General features: G+C 39.7%; 1 long non-coding RNA gene across 1 annotated transcript; it reads left to right on the plus strand.

The window, feature by feature from the left end:
• The first annotated feature begins 1,697 nt into the window (after nucleotides 1–1,697).
• LOC122475439 lies at nucleotides 1,698–5,442 on the plus strand. Its single transcript, XR_006295168.1, has 2 exons — nucleotides 1,698–1,839; nucleotides 5,402–5,442. It is a non-coding gene; the product is annotated as an uncharacterized LOC122475439 (long non-coding RNA).
• The last annotated feature ends 821 nt before the right edge of the window (nucleotides 5,443–6,263 follow it).

The following is a 6,263-nucleotide window of genomic DNA, read 5'->3' on the forward strand; positions in this document are numbered from 1 at the left end:
GAATGAGTGAGTGAATGAATAAACAGCTCTTCAGTAATTCTAGTGGGCAGAAAATATTGGGACTCCATACACCAGGCAATATTACAATAGGACCAAGTGACTGTAGGCAAAGAAACAAGCAAAAACTCAAGGAACCGTATCAGTCCCTTTCCTGTCACTTTACAGGAAGCTGTGCTTCCCATTCATATTTTCTGGGCCAGGAGAGTTTCGAGGAGCTGACATGATATAGCACTTTCCATTAGGCCAGTAGTTCTCAAAATCTCCCAGAAGAGCATATGAAAACACAGATTCCTGGGCTCCCCTGCTTCCGCTCCTCTTCTCTGATCCATCTCTAGTCCATGTCAGATGATCAGCACTATCACAGCCTCCCATTTTTACCAACCATCTGACTTTCTCAAGGTAACTTTTATGTTCTACCCATCCTCAGAGAAACACCATCTACTTGGGCTTTTTTAGTTTCCACTAAGGTCCTGATGATACTTGATAAGCTTCTCCAGTTACAATGCAACGAGTAATGGCCAGACCAACATATGACTTCTCTAAAGAGAACTTTCCTGATAGAACATTTGTATCCAGATAACATTGACTAATGGTGGTGGTCAATCTGGGCCATCCTAGTTTGCAGCTTAAAATAAGCCTTCACACATACTATTTAAAATGTTTTATTTAGTAAGCCTTTTCAATATACCATTAAAAAGATTGTGGGGTAGGCAATGATAAGACAGCTTAATAGTGGAAATTATTTCTCTGTACTTTAGACACATCCACATGTATGACAATAAATAGTGTGCTAGTTATAATAGTATCATATCCATCCTACAAGGATCTTTACTGAGAAAATATTTAGATATGGTAGGTGACTTACCACTTGTATCTGAAAAAAAATGCATACGTACATATATAGGTATGGATACAGGTAAAGCTGTATGTGTATGTTTTTCATCACGAAATCCTAAAATTCCAGTTTTTCTTTTCTCACTCCGTTGACTTCATATGAATTAAGTTTGATTCTATGAAATGGAACCCATTATAACTTTCATTATCTGTTCTCATACATACTAGATTATATCTCTTGCCTCACACTCATTAAATAAGTATTTAGTAACATTTCTAAAGAACGACTTCTGCTAGATCAAGCTGGAACCCATTGGGGATCTAAGTCTTTTTTTTTTTTTTAATGGCAAAGTATCACAATCCCTGAGCAATTTACCAGGTTGATTTAATTTGGAGTCACTTCCATGCCTTCCTGTAGACCTACCCTAAGTCTCTAGCTGAACAGAGTTAGAAATTGATGAAATGTTCTACCCTATGTCACATAGACACACGAAGTTCAATTTCAGCACTGATACTTTCATCTACAGGCTTGGTTCTACTTGAGGAAAATCAAATATTTTCTTTCCTCTTGAGTCAGATAGATACTTCTGACAGTAAGAGACGAGGAAGAAAACAAATGCACCGAACACATGCTATACATCAGGTGCTCTTTGTATGTCAGTAATGATTCTCACACCAACGCTGGCGTATAGATGTCATTATTCCTCCCAGGCAGATTAAGCAAAGTGTAGGGAAAAAAGGAAAAGGAAAGGCCTAGGAGTGAAATCATATACCTGAGGTCACACATCAAGCAAATGACAGAGAACAGATTCACAAACAGGTTCATTTGTCACTAACAGCCATGTGGTATGTTTGAGCAGGGTCACTGACTACTGAAGAAACTCTTATGGCGGCTGGATGTCAGCTTTGACAATAACAGCCAAGACACAAAAGGAGTCAGAAACAGTCTTTCATCTTTTACGCTGAAGAGACGATGTAGTAGCTTTTTCCTCATTGCTTTTCAAGGTAAGGAGCCTACACCACTTCTCTGAAACTTCTGAGGTGTTTTTTTTTTTTTTTATCCTCACCTTCTTCTTTTTGTTGTATCTGATTTGGAGAATCAAATTCAGTCCCTCTAACCCACGAGTCCTCTGACTCCACCACTAGACGTAACTTTCTTTATCCAGTTATTCTAGAATGCTAGCCTTTCATCTCACTTTTTCATCTAGCACTGAACATTTTGCAATTTCACTTATACCTGTTTATTGTCCAGGGATATTAGGGTTGAGGAGAGAGATGAAGGAGGCTGAAATTTTGGATCAAATCAGTGACATTCCTGTGTCCAATCTCTGATTTCCTTCCCAAGATGATGGAGGGAGGGAGGGAGGGAGGGAGGGAGGAAAGAAGGGAGGAAGGGGAGTATTATTTAATTGGTATTTCCAACCAATTCTCCCTGAAGAGAATGGGAATAAAACTACCTCCCATGGCTCACAAGGCTAATGAGGATCAAATGAGATAACACAAGGGAGAGTATGTTTAAAAAATCAAACTGCTAAAATTACTGTTAGGGCAACAACAGAAACTGTTTGCAACAAAACTTCGTGGATCCATAGACTACCTGAAAAACTTTTCTTTAGGTTGAAACTCTTAGAAGACTTCCCACAAATATCATATATGCTTTTCTTGTTATGCTTATTCCTAAATTCTTAGTAAAGTCTACTTTATTTATATGTCTTAGTATTTTAGAATCAGTAGATATTTTAACAAGTATTAGACTATTAATAAGTTCTAGGCAGTAAAGATTGAAAACAAAGTTACCAATGGGGACAGGAAAAAGGTTTAAACTATCCAGGAAATCAGACGTTATTCAAGAGTTAGATAAAATCTATTTAGCTGTATCCAACTGCCTGCCAAGAATACACAAATCATTCTTATTTATATTCAGTTCTTCATATCTCAGTAAATTTGCATGTACTAAAATGGCATTTAAAAATGAACACAGTCTAAACCCCTATTTTCCCAACACAGGGAATCTGAAAACATCAGCAGACTAGTAGTTATTAGTTTTCCCATCTGTAAAATTAGGAAGTGGGACTCGATGGGGAATAGAAAGACACAGCAAGTTGGCCCTACACTGCCCAACTCCTTGCCCGTGGCAGACATCGCTAATGGATTAAAGCACCTTCCCACCAAACTAGGAAGTAGCCTCAGGATCCTTCTCTCCTTACTGCTCCCTGCAGCTGCTACCAACCAACTGGAACGCTGCCATTGTAGGATTAGATGCTTTCTAAGATTTTATTTTTTAACTCTGACATTTTCAGGATATGTAAATGCAATGAGTTTGTCTAAGTTCTAAAATTCATTTTGTTAAAAGTAATCTGTGCCTATTCTCTGGAAGATGATGACAACTTTCAGTTGGTATTTCTCATTCAGTTGTCTGTCTTCTCTCTTCCCCATTCCGTGAATGGTACCGGTGTCTCTCAGCAGGAGATGCCAAGTAAATGAAACCGCCCAGCAGGAAACCCTGTTTGGCAATTCTAACAAGGCTTGAAGAATTGGTTTCCTCGTTAGAAACAACAAAAGTTTCCTATCTGGTGAACATGCAAGTTCTGGGCATGATCTCATGGGTACTCTACCTGAACAAAATATTGAAGCATAAGGAATATAAATGAAAAGCAAATTCTTGGTAATGATGGGATCTGTCATTCACCTTGACTACAGGAGATAAAAATTCCATTTTCTTGCAAGATATTATCTGGGTTTAACAGAGTCTGGCCCTAGGAGTAGAAAGACTTCACTTTCTGCATGGGGATTACCATTTCCTAAGCTCCTACCATGTACCTAGGACCCTCATATGTATCATTTCATTTAATCACAATAATACTAGTTAACACGTATTAAACCTTTCCAATGTGCCAGGACTGTTCTAAGGACTTTACTTGAATCAACTCATGTAGTAGCTACAAGTGCTTTATAGAGCAGGCACTACTAGTATCATTAAATTAGGAAATAGAGGCAAAGGGAGGCTAAGTAACCCGTGAGAGACAGTGGTACCATTCACTTGCCCGAGGTCATAGAGTAGTAAGTGGTATACCTGATAACTGAACCTGTAAAGTCTGGCTACAGAGTCTGAGCTTGTAACCACTGCATTGCCCTACCTGATGATGTTCCAAATAGTTGGCTGTTATGTTTAGTTTTCGTATGGGTAAAGGAAGCTTCAGAGCCTATCTCCTCTCATCCACAAAGTGGCATAGCAGGGCCAGCACTTTTCATTTGTTGTTTCATTTAAATCCTTGATACAACCCCACAATGTAGATGGTAGCATTTCCCCCACATAACAGATGAAGAAACAGAGGTTCTTGAGGGACTGTAACTTGCCCGAGATCACATAGCTAGTAAATGGTAGGGCTGGGCTTTGAACAAGGCAGCTGAATTCAAGATGTACAGGACTCCAGTTTTCAAAGAGCTGATAATCATATCTAAAAGAAGGAACAGAATAAAGATGAAAAAAAGTCTTCCAGATCTGATGGACCAAAGATAACATGGACAGTGTGAACACAGGGCAAGGGACTCAGAGAAAGATCAGAGTGGGGTGGGGGGAGGAGTTTCAACAATAAGGAGGAATAATTGACTATTTAAGAATAAATGGAGGGTAGGGGCGCCTGGGTGGCTCAGTCAGTTAAGTGTCTGACTTTGGCTCAGGTCATGATCTCATGGTCTGTGAGTTCAAGCCCTGCATTGGGCTCTGTGCTGACAGCTCAGAGCCTGGAGCTGCTTCATATTCTGTGCCCCTTTCTCTCTCTGCCCCTCCCCTGCTTGCATTCTTTCTCTCTTTCTCTCTCAAAAATAAGTAAACAGTAAAAATTTTTTTTCAATAAAAAAAGAATAAATGGAAGGTAGATTCAGGGGTTTTCAAAGTAAGGTGAATGTCAGCATTTGCTGAGGGGGTGCTCATATGTGTGTGAGTCACAGAGAAGGATGGGCACCTACTAATCAGTTTAAGAGATGCTAATAATTGATTAATAAAGGAAAGGAAAGTGGATTAAAGATCTGTTTGTTCAGTATCTGCTTAATAATTACTTCATCAAATGTAATGAAAATGTTTCTGAGCCTTACTTTAGAGCTCAGACAGATCCTAGAATTTACTTTTTTCCTAACTAACTCATTCTACCTTCCCATCTCTCTGCCTTTCTGCCTCACTTCACTATTGCAGAGTATTCTTGGAAATACTTTCTAGCCCTTAACAGAATTCTGTTCCTTAAGCAGGGCTTTTAGAAATTGCGATCCCTAGTTTATTGTCATCCCATTTCAGCCTTTTGACTTTGTGGCAGTAAATTGCTCCTAAGTTCATTCCTGCCATCCCCCCACCCCCCTTTTGCCATAATTGGATTTATACTTCTCCTCCGCTTATGTGTGCGCGCACGTGTGTGTGTGTGTGTGTGTGTGTGTGTGTGTGTGTGTGTGTGTATACATATATATACATATATATACACACATTCACTGCTTGCTCACAGTTTTGGGGTTTGGGGGTTGTTGGGTTTTGTTTCCCAATCATAAACAATGTTTCTATTCTACTTCCATCCTCTAGAGAAGACCGATAAAATTTGACTCATGAAGAGAGAGAGAGGGGAAAGAAAAATCCAGGAGGCGAAAGTAATATGGGGAGAAAATGAAAGAGATTTAGTGCAGCTATCAACCGACCGTTGTGCTGTCTTTAAGAGTCTGTTGAAACAACATAATAAAAGGTAATAAAGTTTGGATTTATAGCCTACCTGGCAGAAATGGCTGCCTGTTTGTATCTTGCCCACTCACAGCCCACCGTGGGTCTTTGTCTTGGGGTCTTTTCCCCTGGAGTGTCATCTCCGCCCCCGCCTTGGACTTAAGAGGCATCATGCAACCCCGAGAACATCCAAATTGGCAGGTGAGTGAAACATCTTTCTGGCTCCTTCTTTTCCCTTCTTTTTCCTGGGATTTAATGACCCAGCTTTGTTTCTTTTAAAAGCTGTATTTGGTTCAGTTTGCCTAGCAATGTCCTCAGTGATTCACTAAAATAGGTAAAGGGAACTTTGAACCTTGAAAATGGTCATGTCAGCTCTCAAGGGATGAAGAGCTTATTTCTTCCCCTTCAAGTTCAAATCAATTTCCATAAACTTCTAAATCAGCACTAATCAGTCTCTTGAGAGGAAGGAAGGTGGTACATATTCCCCAGGTAGTTTGGGAAATCAAAGATCAAGAGGACAAGAGAAAGGATGATATGTGCCTCCCAAAGGGCTGAGTCCATGTTCCAGGAGTCAATTGGGACAGAGAATGGTCCTCTGAATCTATAGTGCTCTCTGATAGTTAGCAAGTGATAAGAAAATAAAGTGTGTTCATTCATTCATTCATTCATTCATCAAACATGTATCTACAAACAGCCATCTACTTTGTGCCAGGCCTTGTGCCAGTGTTAA

Source organism: Prionailurus bengalensis, chromosome D4, assembly GCF_016509475.1.
Source record: "Prionailurus bengalensis isolate Pbe53 chromosome D4, Fcat_Pben_1.1_paternal_pri, whole genome shotgun sequence".
NCBI lineage: Eukaryota > Metazoa > Chordata > Mammalia > Carnivora > Felidae > Prionailurus > Prionailurus bengalensis.